The sequence below is a fragment of the Lynx rufus genome, unplaced genomic scaffold (assembly GCF_022079265.1).
Source record: "Lynx rufus isolate CCGP_SWC_20201006 ecotype Redwood Valley unplaced genomic scaffold, mLynRuf1.p SCAF_15, whole genome shotgun sequence".
In the NCBI taxonomy this organism is placed as follows: domain Eukaryota; kingdom Metazoa; phylum Chordata; class Mammalia; order Carnivora; family Felidae; genus Lynx; species Lynx rufus.
Genome location: NW_025814829.1, coordinates 54,603,393 through 54,623,722, shown reverse-complemented (window position 1 = coordinate 54,623,722; position 20,330 = coordinate 54,603,393). Strand labels below are relative to the sequence as shown.

Sequence of the window (20,330 nt, the reverse complement as noted above, 5' to 3'; positions counted from 1 at the left end):
CTAGGAAAGATCAATGTCAAGGTAGGTTTACTATTATAGCAAGTTACCTTTGATGACATATTTTGTGTTTATGTCAAATATTTTTTAAAGGTGTACTCTGTTCCTAAAACTAACATGAAATATTTGTGATAATTTCTAGACTAATTATCTGACACATTTTACTGAGCACTTTCTCTGTTTACTCTGCTGGGTTGTAGAGTCATCCTAACGTGAAGCAAGCTTGGCCCCAACCTTAGGTAATTCATAATCTGATGGGGGGATAAAATTACAGACAAATAAACATGATATAGTGATCTAGAAAATTCAGCCTAGGACATTTAGGGATGCTTCACAGAGGAATTGATGTTTTAATGAGATCTTGAGAATGTGCTGGAAAGAAAGTAGGAGGCTTCAAAAAGAAGGTGATTTTTTTGTGGGATTTTATAGAATTTGTATAAATGGAAGGAACTTTTTCTTCCAGTTGGTGGTGAATAATTTTAGAAGAACCTCTAATTTACTAGGAAAAAATCTAGATAAAAATCTACCAGACATAAAAAAATATGACACCTTTATCCCAAATCAGAAGCATTAGCAAAGTTTTATAGCAGATTAGCTTGGTGTTAATTTCTTATGCCAAAGCTTCTTATGATTCCAGTTCCATTAAAACTGAGTGAAAAAATCCAAAGAGTTATCCAGCATTATAGAAAAAACGGATCAGCTCCTAAGAAAGTAAAATGCTGAATCAGTTGCCATAGAGTGACGAGCGATAGCTCTAAATTCCATCGCATCTGGAAAGATGTGAGAGAGCAGCAAATTGTCAATTTGTCAATTGGAAAGGTTTGTCAATCTGGAAAGATGTGAGAGAATAGAAAATTGTCAGTTTAATTCATGATTTCTCATGAATTAAATTTCTTGATACTATTGACATCAGGGACAAGATAATTCTTTCTTGTGGAGGATGGTCCTGAGCACCGTAGGATGTTTAGCATTATCCCTGGAGCCTATCCTTCTAGATTCCAGTAACACTCCACTCCGCAGTAGTGACAACCAAAAATGACTCCAAACATTGACAGACATCCCCTGGGGAGCAAAGTCACGTCTGGCTAAAAACCACCAATCTAATCAATATCTAATTATCACTCCTAGAAATGGGACACAGAGATTACTCTATAATAAATGTAATAAATTAGTCTGTAATAAATTACTCTGGATATATGAGTGACAAAGCCCGCAGCAGCACCGTTCACTTCCAAGTGTGTAGCTGCCCAGCCCAAATTACCTACGCCTATCCTAGAGCCAGTGACCCAAGACACATCTGGGACCTTCACAACAATGGTGCCCTCAGACTTAGAAAGAGAAACTCAAGCTATTTCCTTGTTCTGCTAGGAAAAACACAGCATCGGTTCTTCAATTTACACCTAGTTTGAGGATTTATCAGTATATTTAATCCAGAAAAATATCTTTATCATGCACAATTTATGAAGATGCAAAAACAAACCTCTGAAAACAAAAATAAAAACTGAATTTTTGGTCCACTGAGAGTTCATTTAACCTAACTCAAAAGTAGATCAATCAAGGGAAACATAATGGAGACACAAGATAGCAGTAAAATGAAACCCATCATCATATCCTAGGAAACCAATAAGTCTTTGCTTATGGCAAATGGAAATACATGTAATGTTCCCAACAGAGGAGAGGTGGGAAGTCAGTTAACCAGCAGGCCTTAAGAATTTGGCTAAAGAGAATGTCTCACAGGAAAGGAGTTTCTAGGGCTCCCAGCCAGGACTAATGTTCCCATGGCCTTGGCCTGTTGACAACCAAAGGGGCAGCTGCAGCCCAGGAAGAGCCAGCCTTGCCCTTTGGCCTTTCAGTTCACTGTGGCAATCTATGAGCACCTCTCGTGCTCCTCTTCCTAGCCTTAAAGCCATACAGTCTGTAAATATCAATATTTGTTTTCATCTCTAGCTTTTAAGGATGGTGAAAATGCAGCCCGAGTTACTTGAGCTGATCCAACCGCTTTATCTACGAAAAAAAGTTTTCAAAATGGCTTATAGCTGAGACATTAAATTTCTCTTAGTGTTCACCACAAGAATGAGCCAAAGAGAAGCCAGGTTATTCCACACAAACCCATTTACTTTCAGTCTGAAAAGACAAACTGGGCAAATGTCAAGAAAGCAGACCAAAACAGAATTTTCATTATTGCTGGGGATGTAGGAATTGACACTCATCAGAGTGTCATTTTCCTGCTTAGTGACTGTTTTCTCTTATGAAACACCTTTCTTCTTTGGGTTTATATATTGTTTAATGTGTTTTCTGATGTAGTGATTCCAGTCTTCCTAGATCACAGACTCCCAGATCAATTTTAAATCAGCATGTGCTCTAGGAAACAGTCCATTCAAGGGCAAATCTTCTGGTTCTGTTCTATTTGTTTTCTTGGTTCTATTCATGTCTTTCTCTCCTCTTTACTTGGCAGGAATTGAAGGACTAACGATGTCCCTTTCACTCCCACCCCCACTCCTTTAGAAAAGGAGCTTTTCAATGCAATAAGTTAGTCTAGACAAAGAAAATTAAGGTAATTAGTAGAAAGCTTGCAAATGTGCTGTGTAGGAGGCCCTGTCATTACAGACCCTCACCCAGGCTCCTGTGGTTTGGTGTGTGTACAGAATAATAGTTCTGGGTTTCCTCTCTGTAGAGAGGACTCAAATAATTTTGGCTTTCAATTAGAGACATAAGTGCAGTTTAGTCAGGGGCATGGAACAGGGTAGCTGACTACTATGCCAAGCTAATGTCATAAGACATGAAATCCCAGCACATAGCAAGAGACCCCGAGGCATCTGAGTTACCACAGCCCTCATACACAATAAGACACCAAGACTAGCAATTAGGATGCAGACAGAACAAATATTTACATTTTGAGAAAACAGAAGAGGAGGCATCAACAACAGAATGAATCGAAAGCCACAAGATCTCAGATGTGGGTAAGCAAAGTGTCGCTGTCAGTGTGAAGCAGGAAAGCAGAACTGGTTTCCAGTATTTGCAATTCAGAAATCTAGATTACTGGAAAATTTACAATAACATTGCAGTTTAAAATCTCCACTTCATCCGTGTTACACGGAGTTTAACATGACAAGTCAATTGCCCTTTTCCTCCTTCTACCCTCCAAAGCCTACTGTTAGCTCCAAGTCATTTCTTCATCATGTGTGTATGGATTATGTGTTCCAGCGAGTCTGACTACATTATTTCAGGAGGTCTTTCAAAGTCCTGGAAGTATTCAAGCACATTTTAAAACTATGCATCAATTCATAAATTTATTTTGTTAAAGAGCCTGATGTGAAAGAGTGACCAGAGAATGTGGTCTAATAGAAGAAAATTAGGCCCTTGGGTGGGGGTCCAGGAAAGGAGAGCGGTGTTTGACTTTTCCCTTCTCTAGAAGTATTAGAGTTGTTTTTTTTTTTTTCTAAGTAGTTTTAGATGGTTCACTCATGCACGCTTATCTGGAGAGGGGGAAAGATTCTGGCTTATCAGGCACATAGAGAGGAGACCTATCACCAACAGGAAGACCCTAAGTCAGCCTTTGTTGTAACTGGAGTGAGGCATTTAGTTTTGACTAATTCTGGATTCACTGGCTATTATAAGAAACCCAGAGGGGGTGGTAAATAAGGATGGAAGGAATGGGTCCTGCCTAGTGAGGAAATGCAGCTCAGTGCACATGGCTTGGCTTTCACGTGGCAAATGATGCTAACTTTTCCCTTCCAAATGTCTCTAATTCTGAAATTCTATAAGCATGAGATGGTGTCTCAGCCCCTTTTGATCTACATCAACCCATAATGGATGTCTGCCATGTGCTTGGCATCGGTACTTGGGAAAATGACTTTGCTGCCAATTATCTGATACTGTTATTTCATTTCTAAAATGTAATATCTAAAAATTGTTCATTTGAGAGATGTTTCAAAGCATTTTTAGCCAGTGTGCCAAGTTTCAGATTCATTTGGGGAGAGACACATACACATAGTATTTCACTGAATTTAATATTTTATAAATAGGCAATATTAATTGAGTATATGCTGGCTGCCAAACTTTGTTCTAAAAAGTTCTTACATGTCCTTAATACAGACGTGGATGGAAGGATAATTTGCTGATTCCATACTCCTGTAAACCTTTTCCCAGGTTATTGAAGTTAAGGAAGCTACTTTATGTTATTTCTACTTAAATGGGTTGACATTGTTAGGGGAATAATAAATCAAGAAAGAGCTAAGAAAAACCATTCTCAAGATGATTTTTAAAAAATCTCTTTTAATTAAGACAGTCAAGACATAGGCACAGACCTTGGCATTTGGGGACACACTAAAGCTTAACCCCTGGACATTTTAAGTTAGTACAGAGGTAATAGGAGTAGTTAAATTTAAAGCCCCTGTGGCCAAGAAATTTTACTTTCTAGACAATCTTATTTGACTTTTTCCTCTCTCTATTGACTTTTGTTAGTTTTAAATTCTAATGTTTCAAATATATGAAATCTATTGAGGTTTAATGTTTCTTTAGTTTTAATAAGGCAGAACTCAGTCTTTTTATTGGAGGAAATGGAGTCTTTCGATCATTTCAGGGCTCAATGTCTGACACAAAGTTCCATAGGACTTTATGGAAGTTATTGCATAAATCGTGTGTATTTTTCAGAATTTATATCATTGATTTTTTTCATTTTTATAATGAACAGTATAAGATAATTGGCAGCAAAGTCATTTTCCCAAGTCATCCCATGTTCACAGTCATGTCAACACAGTAGACAGCTTCACAGAATGGAGAGGCTACCAGACATGAATCTCCTCACCTAGAGAACTTACTTCCATCCACAAGTCACCACTCTTTTCTCCCTACCTTCCATCTTAGAGAATGCAATGTCCCATCTTGCCCAGTCTTTTCTCTATTTCCTCTATTTTCACACTCCATTTTTTGCTCTCAATTTAAAATATATTGAAATAGCTTCCACTTAAAATTGAAATTTAAAAAAGAGTAAAGAAAGAAAGGAGGAAGGAAGAAAGGAAGGAAGGAACCAGAAGAGAAGAAGGGAGGGAGGAAGGAAGGTTGTAATTTCTGAGGTCTGTTCTAGTTCTATATTTATTTTCTCTCCCACAGCATAAACAAAACTGCTTTAACTAAGGTACCTACTTTGTTAGGAATTAACTGGTCATTTCCATCCTATCTTCTCTAACATGGTGTGGCAGTATGCTTTGTTCAGCACTCAGCTCTTTGGTACTCTTGCCTTTCTTGGATTCTGCGTGATGCTCCTTCCAAACTCCTCCATCTCCTTTGAAGGAATTTTATCCTCTGCTCGTCCCAGATATCATTTTTCTCCAAGGTTCAATGTTTACCTATTTTAAACCTCACATCACTCCTGGAAGATCTTATCCTCATGCACATAACAGATGGCTTCCAGATCTACAACCCATGCTGGAACTTTGTGTTATACATGAAACCCATATTTTCAATATTTCATACTAGGAAAAAATTGTCATACCCCCTCCTGGATTGAGAAAATTAAATGGCTCAGGCACAAGCATCAACTTCTCACTCCTCTTTATACAAATGTACCAATTTGCTCTTCCATCATTACATATTTTCCCTGGAGTCAAAGGCAAATTACCCATTGATCATTTCAAGGTCAGCACATCTACCTGTGCATTTGGCTGAATGCCCCTTCATTCTCATTTCATTACAGATCTTGTTCCAGGATTCATTATAGTCTCTTACTATATGATTTGGCTATGACGATTATAATTTAAACCTCTTGCTTCCTTCTACTTTTTCCCTTTCAGCTTTGAAAATACATGTACTTATAATCTAGCAAAATAAATTAATGGATAAATAATAAACTACCTCCTTTGGAGCTGCCTTTCTTTTAACCACTCTAGTTGAGTGCTGATCTTTTGCCTTCTCTCTCTCTCTCTCTCTTTCTCTCTCTTATGTTTTAAAGTCAATTTTTTATTTAAGGAATTTCACATGTGATTTCTTCCACTGCCAAATACCTTAGTTCCTCAAAAATCTGAGTCATAATCTTCAAGGTAGCACTTTCATTTTTTTAATGTTTATTTTGAGAGAGAGAGAGAGAGAGAGAGAGAGAGCATGAGCAGGGAAGGGGCAGAGAGAGAGGGAGAGAGAGAATCCCAAGCAGCTTCTGGACTCTAAGTGCAGAGCCTGATGTGGGGCTTGAAATCATGAACTGTTAGATCATAACATGAGCCAAGAGCAATAGTAGGATACTTAATTGATGAGCCACCCAGACACCTCAAGAGAGCTCCTTTAAAAATAACTCTTCAGGGGCACCTGGGTGACTTGGTTAAGCGTCCAACTTCAGCTCAGGTCATGATCTCACAATTTGTGGGTTTGAGCCCCAAGTCAGGCTCTATGCTCACAACTCAGAGCCTGGAGCCTGTTTCAGATTCTATGTCTCCTTCTCTCTGCCCCTCCCCTGCTTGTGCTCTGTCTCTGTCTCTCAACAATAAATAAATGTTAAAAAGGTTTCTTTTAAGAATTTTTACTCAATCCCCAGTCATCATCGTTAGCCCAAAATTCCCTTGGTTGGTTTGGGCTTCTTTGATCTCTGCTTGAATATGGATATACTTCAAAAATTCTCTATCTGCAATCTTTAAGATCCAATTTCTTCAAGCAATTTACTTTAGGGCCCTAGAAGGCAAATTGTAGGAAATACATTGATTGCTATTTTGGCAAATCATCCAAGATACATTATTCCTTAATAGTTTCTAATATTGAAAAGTCTAGTTGCATCCACTCTTTACTCATGAACCTAGCAAAAATTGTTACAGGTCTTATTGTCACTGCTGTGATGGAAACATAACCTGTGTCTCAGTGTAGCCACTTTTGCCTTCCCTTCTTAATCACTTTTCTTGAAAGACTAGTCTGTACTGGCAGCCAGGCTAGGCACCAGCCCTACCCACCCTTGCACCATGGATGTGGCCTCAAAACAACAAATGCATGTATGCATCTCACACAGGGATGACGCTTGAGCCCTAGCTCTAGTAGTCAGAGGGAATTGTGCTTTGAGCTCCACATGATATCTCTTACAAACAGCCACTCCTTCAAGACTGGGAAAGTTAGTTGATTTACCTAATACAGAGAGTCAGACAAAGTGAGGAGACAGAGGAATACATTCCAAACAAAAGAAAAAAACAGAAAAAGACATTAGTGAAATTGGAATAAGCAATCTATCTGATTGAGTTCAAAGCAATGGCCATAAAGATGCTCACTAAACTCACAAGAAGAATGGATGAATACAGTGAAACAGAAAATATAAGAAAGATCCAAACAGAAGTTACAGAGCTGAAGAATAAAACAACTGAATTGAAAAATATAGTAGAGGGGTTCAACAACAGACTGGAGAATCTCAAGATCAGATTAGTGACCTGGAAAAACAAAGTAATAGAATTCACCCAGGTAGAGACACAAAAGGAAAAAAGAGTTTTAAAAATGAAGATAACTTAAAGGACTCTCTTGGACAACATCAAGTGGAAAGACATTGGCATTATAGAGGTCCCAGAAAGAGAAAAGAAAGAGGAAAAAGCCAGAAAACTTACTTGAAGAACTTGTTTTTCTCAGCAAGAGAAAAACAGCAAATACACAGAAGAAAAACCCTACAAGGCTAACAGTAGATTTCTCAGCAGAAATCTTTCTTTGCAAGACAGAGTGGCACAACATATGTAAAGTCCTGAAAGGAAAAAAAAAAGTGCAACGAAGACTTCTACCCAGTAAGATTATCATTCATTATTGCAGGAAAGATTGAGTTTTTTTAGATAATCAAAAGCTAAGATAATCAAAAGCTAAGTAAGCTAAGTTCATGAAACTACATCGTCCTTATAAGAAATATTATAGGAACCTCTCTAAACTGAAATGACACTAATTAATAACAGAAAACATACAAAAGTAAAAATCTCACTGGAAAAGGTAAATGCATAGTAACGGTATGCACTTTTAAAGCAACTAGTTTAATCTTCATAGTAAAATAGTAAGAATCGTAAAAATAATTAAAAATGCAATAATTATTTAAAAGATGCATAAGATAAGAAAATTTGAAGTGTGACAACAAAAAGGCAAAACATGGATTCATCTATCAATAGACACTTGGGTTGCTTCCATATCTTGGTCATTGTAAATAATACTGCAATAAACATAAAGGTGCATATATTTTTTTAATTAGTGTTTTTATTTTCTTTAGTTAAATACCCAGTAGTGAAATTACTGGATCAGATGGTAATTCGATTTTTAATTTTTTGAGGAACTTCCATACTTTTTTCCACAGTGATTGTACAAATTTGCATTTCCATCAGCAGTGCAGGAGGGCTCCTGGTGGAATTTGAGAAACAAACAAACAAACAAAAAGAGACAAACAACAACAGACTGTTAAATACAGAGAACAAACATGGTTACCAGAGGAGAGGCAGGTGGAGGATGGGTAAAAGAGATAAAGGGGATTAAGAGTACACTTAGTGAGCACCAACAAGTGTACAGAATTATTGAATCATTACATGGTACCCCTGAAACTAATGTAATACCGTATGTTAATTATACTTGAATTAAAAAATATAAAAATAAAAAATGCAAAATATTCAGGGAGAAAAAGAAATAAAGTGAATCAACATCAGAAAGGAAGCAGTAAAACTGTCACTATTTGCAGATGACAAATATAGAAAACCCAGAAGACTCCACCAAAAAACTGTTAGAACTAATAAATGAATTCAACAAAGTAGCAGCATGCATAATCAACATACAGAAATCTGTGGCTTTCCATACACTAATAAACTGTCAGAAAGAGAAATTAAAGAAATAATTTCATTTAAAATTACATCAAAAAGAATAAAATACCTAGGAATAGATTTAATCAAGGAAGAGAAAGATCTGAAAATTATGACACTGATGAAAGGAATTGAAGAAGACATAAATAAATGGAAATATATTCTATGCTCAGGGATTGGAAGAATTAATATTATTAAAATTGTCCATACTACCCAAAGAAATCTATAGATTTAATGCAATCTCTATCAAAATTCCAATGACATTTTTCAAAGAAGTAGAGCAAACAATTCCAAAATTTTTATGGAACCACAAAAGATCTTGAAGAGTCAAAGAAATCTTCAGAAAGGATAACAGATCTGGGGGTATCATGCTTCCTGATTTCAAACGATACTACAAAGCTATGGTAATCAAAACAGCATGACATTGTCATAAAAAAAGACACACATATCAGTGGAATAAAAGTGAGAGCCCAGAGTTAAATCCACACATATATGGACAGTTAATTTATGACAAAGGAACCCAGAACATCCAAAGTACAGTCTCTCAATAAAAGGTGATGGTGAAAGTGTGCAACCACATGCAAAAGAATGAAACCAGACCACTATCTTACAATATACACAAAAATTAACTCAAAATGTATTAAAGACTTGAATGTAAAACCTGAAACCGTAAAATTCCTAGAAGAAAATATAGGTAGTAATCTTTATATTGGTCTCAGCAATACTTTTATGGATATGACTACAAAGGCAAGGGATCATGCTTCCTCAAGCAAAGAAAACAAGGAGGATTGCATCAAACTAAAAAGCTTCTGCACAAGTGAAAGAAACCATTGTCAAAACAAAAGGAGACCTGGGGCGCCTGGGTGGCTCAGTCGGTTGGGCGTCCGACTTCGGCTCAGGTCACGATCTCACAGTCCGTGAGTTCGAGCCCCGCGTCAGGCTCTGGGCTGATGGCTCAGAGCCTGGAGCCTGCTTCCGATTCTGTGTCTCCCTCTCTCTCTGCCCCTCCCCCGTTCATGCTGTCTCTCTCTGTCTCAAAAATAAATAAACGTTAAAAAAAATTTAAAAATAAAAAAAAAAGGAGACCTATTAAATGGGAAAAGTGTTTTGCAAATCATTTATCTGAGAAGGGATCAATTCCAAAATATATGAACAATTCATACCAGTCAACAACAATAAAACACCCAATTAAAAATGAGCAAAAGATCTGAATAGACAGTTCTTTTTCCAAAGACATACAGATGGCCATCAAGCACATGAAAAGATGCTCAGCACCACTAATTATGGAAATACCAAAATCAAAACCACGATGATATATCACCCCATAGCTGTTAGAATGGTTATATCAAAAGACAAGAAATAACAAGTATTGGAGAAGATACGGAGAAAAGGGAAACCTACACATTGTTGGTGAGAATGTAAATTGGTTAAGCCACTACGGAAAACAGTATGAAGATTCCTCAGAAAATTAAGAATAAAACTACCATATGACACAGCTATTTCACTTCTGGGTGTATTCCAAAGAATACAAAAATGCTAATTCAAAAAGATACATGCATTCCAATATTTATTGCAGCATTATTACAATGGCCAAGAAATGGAAAAATGGAAACAACCTTAAATAGCCATTGATGGATGAATGAATGATAAAGATGTCACACACACACACATACACACACACACACACTGGAATATTACACAGCCACTAAAAAGAATGAAATCTTGTCATTTACAATATTGATGTACCTTGAAGATATGCTAAATTAAATATGTTGGAGAAAAACACATACTGTATTGTCTTATATGTAGAATCTAAAAAACAAATAAAAACAAACTTATGGGTACAGAAAATAGATTGGTGGTTACCAGAAGGGAAGCGGGGTGGGGAATGGGTTAAACGGGTGAAGGGGTCAATTGTATGGTGATGAATGGTAGCTGGATTTTAAGACTGAACACTCGGTAGTGCATACAAATATTGGATAATAATATTTGACACCTGAAACTTCTACAATGTTATAAACCAATTTTACCTAAAACGAAGAGCAAATAGTCTGCACTGTGGTGCCAAGTTCTCACATCCTTGTCAGTTTTCAGCCTTATGCAATTTGGTCACTGTGACACCTGCCACAGTAAAATTGCGCTGACAAATATCATTCATACCTTGCATGTCTCCAAATTCAAAGGATTCACTTGAATCCTTATCTTATTCCTCCTGGCCGGAGCTAACATGGTACATTACTGCCTATTTATTGATATTATCTTTCTGTTGGTTTATATGAAAGCCTTGGCTGAACTTGCTTTCTATCTTCTTACCCAAAATTTGCTGTACAAATGCTTCTTTTTCACATTTGTTCTTTAGACGTCGTCATTCTTGGCTCTTTGTTCTTTTTATGATCTCTCCTTTTTATAATCATCCCTCTTTACAAACTCAAAGAAGTGTTGTGGCTAAGAAAACAAACAAAACACTGGTTTTGAAGACAGAGACAAACCTGAGTTTGTAAGTGTCAGCTCTTACACTTAATTTCACTAACAGCATAACCCTGGATAAGTTACATTATCTTATCCATATTTCTCATCTCTATAAAAAGGATTCGTATCCAGATGTTTACATCCAAACTGTTATCAGGGTATTAATGGGGTAATGTATGCATCAATATAAAGTATACACTACTCAATTCCTGTACATAGTGATTAAAATTATAGTTTTATAGTTTTATTAATATTATTGCCATTATAATAATTTTTAACTAATACCTATGCCTAATACACATTTGACACTGTTATTTGTTTATAATCTGTCCTTTTCTCAAATATATATGACCCAAGGTAAGCACACCATGTCTTATTTGGTATGTGGTAGGAACATTTACCTACCTGAGTGAAACTTCACAGGCAACTCAAAAATATCATGTTCCAGACTCAACTGTGTGTCTCTTCAAGTCTTTCCTCCTTCTGCTGACTAGTTTCCCAAGAATAGAGCCAGCTACCATCCATTTTGTCAGCCAAACCAGAAATTTGGAGACACAGCCACTAGTATCTCCTTCTCTTCTACTTCCAATATCTGTGCCATCACCAAAATCCTTTCCATCCTGCTTCCCCGCCTCCAAACATCACTCATATTCAACTGCTTCTCTATATTCCACCAGTTGAATCCTTTGTTTGAGTTTTGGGTGGGGGCTGCATATTCTGAAACATTTTAAAATCTTCTTCCTACCTCTAGACAGGGCCACCCACACCCTCCATCCTACTCATGCCTTATCGCTGCTTCTGAAGAGACTTCCCTATTAAATATATTTAAAATTCTAGAGGGACTCTCTAATGTTTTCAGGATGGAGTTCCATATAGTCATAGAGTTTTACGGAGTCATCTCCCGGTATTTATCATACACACAGTGCCTCAGTTATGGAGAGGCACTGTGTGTATGATAAATACAGTCTTCAGAAAATGTGATACCCTCACAAACCCTTGAACTCATCTGTTCTCTTTGCCTGGAATGCCTTTCCCTTTCCTAGCCTTTTCAGCTAGCACATTTCTATTGGTTCTTAACGTGCCAATTCAGATATCCCTTCACTTCTCGTTCTCTGAAGAACTGATTCTTATTTCCCTGATCTCTACTTTCAGGTACCATGCACACCTGTCTCATATATCTCATAGTACCTACTACATTTTATTTTAAACACAACCTTTCTTGCCCAACTCCTTAACAAAACTAGAACTCTTCCTACATAGGTTTAATGCTGTAGTCACCCCTGTATTGTAATATCAATCATAATACCTATGGTATATAAGCACTCGATTGCTGCTGGTTGAATGAATGAATGCACCAATACAAATAAAATTCAGAAAAGTTAAAAAGCTTGAAAAGTATGAGGGAACCAGTGTACAATTCAAAGCAGAATTCTAGGGGCAGTAAACTGCATTGGTTGTGAGCATGACTTTGGAGGATAAAGAACCTGGGTTTGAATTCCACTTTGGCTAGTCACTAGCTATCTATTTTTGATAGGTACTTCAACTCTCAAAGCATTATTCCTTACCTGTAAAGTGGTAACAGTGAGGTTCTTGCACGGATCAATTCATGTAACTTCTATGATATGGTTATTACAGTACCTGACATAGATTGGCCCTTAACAAATGTCATTTACCATTTTTATTACTTGTGTCTGGCAATTTGCTTTAAATTGTACTTTTTAATTTATTAGTCCTTTAATTAAAATTTGTTGTAAGAATGAAAATAAATTGTATAACTCTGGTTTATTTTGGAAAATTTTCTTTAAGTTCAAGACTCATAGATGTTTGGGATGGAAGGGACGATAAAGACCATTTAGTTCAAAACCCTCATTTTTTATAACAGGAAATAGGGGCTAAAAAAGATGAAGAACTAATAGATCGATCACATGGCTTGTTAGAGGCTAGTTAGTGAAGATCCAGGACTAGAACCAAAGCATATATCAATGCCTATTATTCCCAGTTGTTTGGATTGATGAAATTTGTGACTGTTAGATCTGAAGAACAATGAGAGCACCTTAAGATTCTTGAGTCAATGTCAGGGAGGAGAAGATGTCAAAAGGGTGGAAAAGTGACTGGCCTTGCTGCATAACAACACACCAACTATACTATTCTGTTTCTTTATTTCCTTTGTTTGGGAGGGGTTTTTTTTTCCAAAGAAAGGAAAAAGAGCTCTGTGGAAAATTATGAAATGCTATTATATACAAATCTGATTAAAACTCCAGTGACTGTAAACCATGAGTTGAGATGGACACATTCCCCAGGGCTGGCACGCAGATCTGATCATGTTTAATCTCACCACTTCTGTCTAGCTCTAACTATGTTGCCTTCCCCTATTAACTTATCTCCCAGAAAAATCAAAATTTTAATTATACCATCAATTTGTTTGAGGTACTCCAGAAGGATAGGGTAAAGAAAGAAAATCTCTATAAATGGAGATTGAGAGAACATACAAGAAAAATATCAGTTTGTGCCAGAAAGAGAAAAAAAATTGCTAAATAGCTGAGACTATTTCTTCCTCTTGTGGGAATCTAAACGGGAGCTTTTAAATGACTCTTCCTTGGTTAAGCAAGTTTCTTAATCCCACAAACTTCTTGGGAATAAGTTCAGTTATCCAAATTATTTGTCAACAAATCTGATTGAGAACTCAATAGAATAAAATAAAGCCCTTAACAGCACAGGCTTCTACATGTCTGTCTGCATTTCAAAGTGTACAGGATTGTCTATTTGTCTTCTGGAATTTCTTTAAAACAGCAAAAGTTAGCTCTAGGAACAACTGTCTCTCCGTCCAGCTTATGGGTTCACTTTGTGCTATTGTTCACAAGCATTTGGTTGTTAGACAAAATGGATGATTCCCTCAAAGTGTGAGGCCCAATTTTTATAATTTATATGCAAGGAAAAATATGAGAGACATAACATTCAACTTGGAGTCCTTTATACATACATGTCCACTGCAGAAAGCCTCTCTGGCTTTTTGGTAATAGCTGCTCTCCATAGAGCTTATCATTTCATTGCCTGGTATACGTTGATCTTTTCATTTTTTAAAAGAGTGATTTCATTTAGTATTGTTCCATGTCAGAATGGTTAGTGATGATAACATTATTTAAAACTATGTGTAAAGTTCCCCTTGAATTGTATGTTTTTTTTATGCACTGCAATTTCAAAATACCTTTCTTTTCATGGAAGCCACATGTGATCCTTTTGATCCTTACACTCTAAAGGAGTCATATATTTTAGAAAGGAATGTTGAGAGCTGGGCGTATAGGAAGTATCTGGAGAATAGCTTGGTTTTTCGTGTGAACCAAAGATTATCAGAGAATTTAGAGCAGGAAAAACTTTTAGAAATCATCTTGTCTGGAAGGTCCCAAAGTATGTCCCTAGCTTGTAACACTAGTCCGGTGAGATACTTCTCCAAAGTTTCCATTGTCTGAGAAGTCAGGAAATACTTCACACTATAACTCTCTTTTAGAGACTCACATATCACATTAGTCACATTTAAGTCTTTCAGAAAAGGAGGCTGTATAGCCATGTTAACCCTAGTCTCCATAATTCATTTGGTCACAGAACTCTATTATTCCATGGAATGAACATTCTGAGATTCATGTTTTAGGAAACATTGAACTACTCCCTTTTCTTAAGAAACTTGGGGCCCAATCACGTTGTCAGTGGTCAGTTATTATCTAAAACCAGAATCTTGGAACTGAAACATTAACTAGCATTTAGAGATAACCTATGTTCTAAGATTACTTTATCAAAGTCCTTGGGTAGTAAATGTAAGGACTTGCTTTGTGTTTGCTTATTAATAAAATACATTGTTTTTATCTAAGCAACAACGGTATGGTCAGTGTCTTAGTGTCTGTGGAAAGGAACCTGAGAAAGCCCAGCCTAAGGGGGATCAATAGTACACTGACATCATTTGGGAAGTACATCACCAAAGCATCTACTCTCCAGGAGCTTAGGGAAATGTATACAACTTAATATACTCACTGCACTACCATTTTTCTAAGTCATTAAATATATTTGGGACTTTTTGACAATCCTGGAATTTAGTGAATAAAACAGAGCTGCGAGCAGACTTAAGTTGTTTCTGTTTTTTTTGTTTTTCTTTGTTTTTTATTTATCTGATATTTTCATTTCTAACCATATTGTATGATAGACATATCAGGTAGATATTTACACTAGCTTGCTTTAGGGTAGAAGCCCCGTGGGTTAGGCTGCTGGGAAGTCATGTCAAGATGAGGAAGTTCTTTCACCCTGGGCCATGAGATCAGCAATTTGGGAGGATATGCCATTTTGCTAAATGAGCTGTCACTTTCCTATGTTCATTCTGGTTCTGACTTTCTATGCCTTGTTGTTATTTCCTAAATTCTTTGATGCCAGCATGCTGTCACAAGCTTAACAAACTGTAAGAAAACCAAAGTCATAGGCAATTTTTAAGGAGAAGCCTATCCAGTGGCTCAAATGAGTCAATCAAAAAGGCACAATACAAATGACCATGCCATCTCTGGGACACGAGAACCCATCCATTTTGACTTCCCTCACCTCACAAGAAAGTCCTGCAGAATAATGTCTTCCCCAACACCCTCACATACCTACTGAACTAAGGCTAAAAGCTTCTTGTCATCTTAAGTGGTCAGATAATAAAGGAAACTGAATCCAGACAGTTTTGGTCCTGTTTCACCTTAGGGCAACTCTAGCTGCTGATATAGGGATTCATCAAATGCTCCCTTTAAAAAATCCCCAAGAGCCCTTTCACTGGGGTGTAAGAATCAGAGATGTAAAACAATTCAAGTTAAATGATTCTCCTTGATGTGGCTTTGGCAAAACTTGATGCTAAATCTAAAGCTCTACTTGGATATAAAGAGCTGTTCTAAGGCTAGAAAGTCATAAAACCCCAGCAGGCAGGCTGTTTATCATTTCCCTGGCAAGGCCCTGGGTAATGTTGGAACTGCGGAGCCAGAACACTCGGACATGCATGGAGGGGGCCTGTGAGATGTGTTTTCAAGTCAGACTTGCCTAAGGAACTCACCGAACATGTTGAGAATGGGTTTAGTACTAATTATTTATTTAATTAACTTGATGTAGTTGTTTTGTGGTTCTAGGTTGGGTTTTTTGTTTGTTTGTTTGTTTTTTTGTTTGTTTTTTGTAAAGAAAACAATTCTCACCATTTCCAAAATATTTCTTTTTCAATCCAGATACAGCTTTCTCCTTATGGCCAATTATGTTTCTGAAATTTTAGGAATTGGAGATAGATGAATAAAGAAAGAGTGAGTAGCCAGTGAGAATCATGGTTAATTGGGACTTAGAATTTACCAACTGAACAAACATTGTTGAGCACCTACTTCCCTAAATTCACATAGTAGATCCAATATCAGAAATTTCAAAATCCCGTAGGAAATCTCATTATTTAAAAGGCAATTGTATCCTTCTGAGTAAAATTTAATATTCAAATAAATTTTTAAATAGAGTTCCAACTTCTAGGAGCCTCTGCTTCCTCAAATATAACAGAGGAGGAGTAAGGAGCCTACTATGCCCCTAAAGGTCCCTGGAGGGACTAAATAAGATGTGTGTTCATTACCTGGAACATACCATCAAGGATTCTGTAATAAGTGCATTTTTTAAATACCTATTTTTTTTCTGTATCTGTCTGAAAATTATTTTTGGGCATTTCCACATTAACCCACTTTCTATAATTTCATATTCCTCTGCTAAGAAAGCAGAATCAGTCATGGGTGATTTCTATAATCTTACATATTGCATGATAGGATACGCAAAGACAGAATTCAGACACTAGTGGATTTGCTTTTGTCTCCACATCTTAGTGGCTATGTGATCTCGGACAAGTAATTAAGGCCTTCCTCTGTGTATCTATGAGGTTGGGAAAACAGTATCACATGTGGGGGCCTGCATTAAGGATGAGAGATTATAAATATTTATTCCACCTGTACAATAAGCACTAACTAAATGACAGTTTGGTGCAGCTAGAGTCCTTCTCCTCTTCCTTTTCTGCCACACCTTACTCCTTTTTCTTTCACCTTCTAAATGGCTTTCCCAAACCCACCAACACACATATTCAAAACACTTCCTACTGTCAACAGCAGAAATGGCATTATAAAATATTTTTATTTTCTTTCTAGTTCTATTGGGTTGTCGTAAACAAGGTATTTTCTGTAAAATCTGAGTATGCCCTAAGAAGTTGGTCCAAAACCAAAAGCACTAAAATTAATTCTAATGTTCTTTAATGATTTAAAACCGCTGCAATTATCTTTATTTTAAAGACTCTTAGTGACACCTATAAATGGCTTCAAGTTACAAATAGAGAGTGATCTACGAAGATAAACAACTGTACATATTGTTAAACCTATCAAGATAAAATTTCCCTTTCTTTAATAAAAATTCACGCCAATTCGTATATGGGCTCCTGAGACAGTGGTAGAAAATGCCAACAGACTTTGAACAAGGTTAATCAACATGCCGTGGATACCAATGAATGTATTGAAGAAGTACCCTCTCCCCAGAGTTGACTTAATTCGGGCTTCCGGTGCACCAGCTCGCTTTCTGTTTCCCTTCCTTGACTTCTCAAACTGTCTTGTCACTAGTCTGGGCTTTGAGGATCGCTGTTAGTGAGTACTGCTTAGCTAGTGGAACATCAGCTAATAGGGTTAAAAGGTAACAAGATAACTGACCCCATCCTAGGGGCTCAAGTTTCTCTCCAGCCAGTGCACTTAGGCCATCTCTTCATAGGCCCAGAAAAACAGTTTAGAAATGCAATTTTTAACCTGGCAACATTAACTTTTTGTGCTGTGTGTCAATATTAAGAGACTTTCATTATAGTCCAGTTTTTTGGAAGCAATGAAAGAAGTGTGCATCTGCCCAGTAGATGCCCTTAAAGACACGTTCATATAAGCATGGAAATTTGGAATTGCCAAAAAGATGGACGGGGGTCAGAGAGTGCCTGGTAGATCAGTAATAGAATATTTAAATCAAAGTACTTCTTGGGAGGGAGCCAAGTTAGAGAAGAAGGCCAAAGTAACCTGATCCAGGCCATGGCACGGATGACAGCCTGAGCAGCTGCACCCAGGGCCTTTCGGACTGCTTGCCTGGATGGCCAAGCAAGCCAGGGAGAACACGGGTTTAAATGCTTGCTGGATTAATGCTAGAGGCAGAGAGGAGATTGAGTTGCTTTGATTTCTACAGAAACCAGCATATTAAAGTCATGTGCTGGTTATACAAAGGGCCTTCATTTTGATAAAATCATCACCCCAACGACCCAGCCAATGTATTTATCGTGATGACGTAATTATAAAATATGATTCCCAACGTCTCCTGGATGGTTTGCCCACCACCCAGATCGTGCACAGCATCCAGATCATGTTATAAAGGTATGGTGGACCAAATAATGTCTTCTCAAGGGTGTGTACAACCTAATTTCTGGAACCTGTGAATAAGTTACCTCACGTGGCAAAGGAGCTTTGCAGTGGTAATTAAGTTAATGATCTTGAGATGGGGAGGTGATCTAGGTGGGCCCACAATAAACACAAGGGTACTTAGAGGAGAACCCCTCCAGATTGGGTCAGAAGGATATGTGAGTACAAAACAATAGTCAAAGAGATGCAACCTTGCTGGCTTTCAAGATGGAGAAAGGGAACCATGAGCCAATGAATGTGGGCAGCCTCTGGAACCTGGAAAGGGCAGGAAGTGGATTCCTTCCTAGAGCCTCCAGAAAGGAACATATCCCCGTAGACACCTTTATTTCAGTCTACTGAATTCCATGTCTACAGAAGTGTAAGATAATAAATCTGTGTTGATTTAAGGCATCAAATGTGTGGTACTTTGCTATGACCGTAGAAAATGAATACAGGAGGATTACAGGTTCCAGGGCAGGATCCTCCCCCTGTCCTTTCAATCTCAAAAATTCCCCTGTAGCCCCAGGCTCACAGCCAGGAGAGCCTTAAGAAACATACTTGGGGCTTGCTGTTCATCTCTCCAAAGGAGGTACTTTGGAGAGAAGACGAGGAGCCATAGTCCTACCTGCAACACTGCCTCTAAAGGGAGACTCAGCACCAGGGTACAGCTAAGTAATCTTGAGCCAAGAAATCATGACATTTCCTACTCAGTAAGTGTGTAATTGGAGATGACATGGGGATATAGGAAGAAGCTTGTACAGAATCTGGTGTTACAGGGAGAAGGGAGAGTAGGGGAATGAGCATCAAGCATTTAGCACCTCTAGGCGCTTCACATGCCTTATAACATTTAATTCAGCTGAGGTTATGAGGAAGTGAAGACAACTAAGACTCAGAGCAGTTGTGTGAATTGCCCAAGGTTCTATAGAGTCTCTCCACAGCAGGAACGCAAGGTGAGAACCAGGTGTGCCTGGTCCAAAAGCCCACGGACTCTCCACAGTCCTGAGCTGCTCGTGGTGTGGCTGTTAACGCCCAATGCTTCAACATCATTATCCTGAGGTCACTTGAGGCTTGTTCTAAAGGGGCTGAGGCCCTGCTGATATGTCTGTTTTGGTCTTGGAACGAGTTCAGAAAATTATGGTAGGAAAAAAGGGGACAAAAGAAAGGGCCTCAAAAAGGAAATGTATTTCAACCTAGTATGTTTTGTTTGTTTGTTTGTTTGTTTTGTGATACTTGGGAACACCTTCTCTATACCTAGATTATTAAAAAACACTTCTCTGGCTTCTTCTGATTCTTTACTCGTTTAGTTAAATCTTTGATCCATGGGAATTTATACTGGTACAATGTAAGCTATTGGCTCAACTTTATATTTCACACATGACTTTTCAGTGGTCCCAACACCATTTATTGTATAGCCTATTAATTCCTCACTTATTCAAAATACCAACATAATCACTTTCTAAATATCCATACGTATCTGAGTCTTTTTCCAAACCCTATATTCTGTCCTATAAGCCAATCAAAAAACAAAGAACTGGATAAAAAAAAATATTGCAATACATATCACAAAGAATGTATGTAAAGGATTTCTAAAAGTCATTTAAAATAAGTGAAGGATATGAACAGACATTCGTAAAAGGGG

The 20,330-nt window shown here is 37.5% G+C and overlaps 1 protein-coding gene across 1 annotated transcript in view; it reads left to right on the top strand.

The window, feature by feature from the left end:
- Nucleotides 1-20,330, top strand: part of GREM2 (gremlin 2, DAN family BMP antagonist) — a 102,772-nt gene that overhangs the window by 55,162 nt on the left and 27,280 nt on the right. The gene's annotated exons all lie outside the window — the stretch shown is intronic.